The sequence below is a fragment of the Cryptomeria japonica genome, chromosome 4, assembly GCF_030272615.1.
Source record: "Cryptomeria japonica chromosome 4, Sugi_1.0, whole genome shotgun sequence".
Lineage (NCBI taxonomy): Eukaryota > Viridiplantae > Streptophyta > Pinopsida > Cupressales > Cupressaceae > Cryptomeria > Cryptomeria japonica.
In genome coordinates this window covers 301,690,414-301,693,778 of record NC_081408.1, presented here as the reverse complement: position 1 = coordinate 301,693,778, position 3,365 = coordinate 301,690,414, and positions in this window count along the sequence as shown.

Here is a 3,365-nt window from a genome sequence, read left to right as displayed (position 1 = left end):
TACACAGAACACAGAGAAATGGTTGCAAAATTTGCAGCTTGACTAGTCTATCACTAGTTAAGATTTTGTTTTGAATTGCCAACCAAGAGAAGAAACCTACTTTAGGCAAAACCTTTTTATTCCAACAAAATTTAAAATCTCTTTGCTTCTGCTATTGTTCCATAATATGTTGTAAAGCTGAATATCCATTTTTAACTGAAAATAAACCTTGTTTGGAAGGAGCCCAAAAAAATTTATCTGATTTATCTGAGAGGAATACATCCTTTGATCCAAAAAGTTTTGTAACATCTGCTTTTGATTAATATCAGTGATAATATATGAAAAATCTTTCCAGATGGCTTTTTCTGAATGTAATTCAATTCCATCGATATAGTCAATGAGTTTCTCACCCCATACATGAGTGAGAATAGGAATTATTTCTTCTAGATGTTGACATTGTGCTAATGGAGGGTGTACATTTCATGAGTCATTTCATAAATGAATTGACTCCCCATTATTAACTTGCCAAGAAATATACATGGCTACCAATTCTCTGGAGGACATCATAAAGTTCCACATTGTAGATCCACTTGGAGGATTAGCAATGGTGAGGATTCTCAGCAGGTTTGAAGAGTCTAGATACTTCACTTGCATGATTTGACACCATTTTGCATTAGGCTTGGAGTAAATTTTCCATATCAATTTACCTCCAAATGCTTTATTTCATTTGGTGAGATCATGCAGTTCTACTTCTCCCACCGCCTTTCCATGTGACATATTGGTGAGTGAGATTAATCGAATTTTCTTTTCTTGTGAAATATTACCCTCCCATAAAAAGCTTTTGATAATTTTTTGGATCCTCATGACAACTGATTTTGGAGCCTTAAGGACAAAGATGTAGTAATTAGGTATGGAGGCCAAAATAATTTTAATAAGAAGGATGCAGCCTGAGAGAGACAACCATCTGACTTGCCAAGCTGAAATTCTCAATTTAATCCTTTCAAGCACATTTTCCCAATAAGATGATTTATTAGCTCCCATGAAGAAAGGATTACTTAGGTACGAGCAAGGTAAATATTCTAGTTTGAATCCTAAAATTTTAATTATCTTTCTGCTAACTGCAGGTTTTGTGTTGAAGATAAATACCTTTGATTTCTGAACATTAATTTGCTGACCTGAAACTGATGTGTAGGATTCCAAAACTTTCATAATCTGATTAGCCTCTGCTATATTGGATTTTGCATATAGAAGAGTGTCATCCGCAAAGAGTGTGTGTGTGTGACTGAAATGGGAGTATTGGGAATGAGAATACCCTGCCAAGTGCCCTTTTCATTATTAACTTTGATTAATCTACTAAGCGCTTATGCCATGATGATGAACAAGAAAGGGGATAGTGGGTCTCCTTGTCTAACACCTTGAGTAGCTGCAAAGAAACCTAAAGGTGTCCCATTGATAATGATTGAGAAGAATGCTCCTGAAATACTTGCTCTAATCCACTTACACCATTTATCAAAGATTCCAAATTTGTGGAGAACTTTTAAGAGGAAACTCCAATTTACCCTATCATAGGCCTTCATCATATCGAGCTTAGTAAAAAAAAATGGAATTTGGGCAGTTTGGACAGAGTGGAGAACTTCATGTGCAACTAATGCTCCTTCGACAGTTTCCCTCCTAGGGACAAAGCCCCCTTGTTCAAGTGATATATTTTTTGGAATGAGTTTTTGTAATCTTCTATAGATAACCTTAGTGAGAATTTTATAAATGGTATTAGACAAGGATACAGGCCTAAAATTTGCAAAAGTTTTTGGTACTCTAATTTTGGGTAGAATTGCTACATTGATAACATTTAACATCTTCAGCATTGAAACATTTCTTCTTGACTCTTCAAGTGCTACCAACAAATCAAACCCTATGACATCCCAACATTTTTAAAAGAAAAGGGCCATATACCCATTAGGGCCCGAGCCTTTATCCGGGGCAAGTGAAAACACCACTCCACGAAATTCTTCAAGAGTGAAAGGTTTCATGAGATCCTCATTTTCACATTAGGAGATGATATTTTGAATAACATCTAATACTTCTTGTTCATTAGATGTTGGTTGTGTGTTACTAAGGGGAGGAGCAAGCAAACTTTTAAAAAATTTCACTCCTTCATCTTGAATTTCCCGAGGTTTTGTTAACTTAGTACCTGGAATAGCATCATTAATCTCAAATATTGAGGAGGCCACTCTTTTTCCTTTAGCTGATGCATAAAAGAATTTCGTATTCCTATCTTCTTCTTTCAACCAGAGTTCCCTAGACTTCTGCCTCCAATAGACTTCCTCTCTCTTACATAGCTCTTCCCATGTTGTCTGTAGATGTTTTTTCTTCTCATAAGTGGCATTATCCATGCCTTGCATAATGGTACGATCCTGAATTTATGCTAGCTCTTTTTCCACCTTATCTTTTTCCTAGAAAATATTCTTAAAAACTGTAGCATTCCATACTTTAATTTGAGATTTAACATACTGCATTTTCTTGTAGAATTGGAGCATTTTATTCCCATTATGAAATGGTGCACCCACCCACCATTGACGAAGTAGGGGGAGAAAATGAGGATGTCTGAACCACATCCTTTTGAATTTGAACAAATCTTGATGAACAAAAGGTGAAGTCTTTGGAGAGATATTCAGTGAAATGGCAAAGTGGTATGAGTAGATAAGAGGGAGAATCTTTGATTCAAATTGGAAATTTTGTACCAACAATTGTTGAGAAATGAGAAATCTATCCAATCTCTCAGCTATTTATGAAAAGTTCTTTTTCCTATTTGTCCATGTAAGAAAACCCTTTTTTGGCACTATATCTGTCAATGCATTATCGAAGATAAAACCCACAAAATCTTCAATAGTCCTTATTGGAGGACAAATACCCCCTCATTTTTCTTGGAGGGAGACAATACCATTGAATTCACCTCCCAAAATAATGTTGTGATCTGCATACTAATTGATGGGTACTGCTATTGTATTCCAAAGCCTCTTTTTGTCAAGTGTACTAGTGGGTCCATAAACATTAAATAGCATGAAAGACATATCAAAGTTTTGAATATTCAATAGCTGCCAATTGTTCCCTGTGGTTACGATTTTTGCATTAACTGTTTTAGGGTTCCATAGACTATAAGCCCCCTCGAGGCTCCCTAGGTCAGGACATGTAATGATTTCCATTTTATCCACTTTTGAATAGTGTTCTGGAATGTATCCTGAGAAGTTTTGGTTTCTTGTAATATAATGATATCAGCTACTGACAAATCAAGTTGGATCTTAATTCAATTTCTTTTGTCAGAGGCATTAATGCCTCTAACATTCCATGAAATGATTCTCATTGAGGATGAGGAGGGCAACATTTCCTCC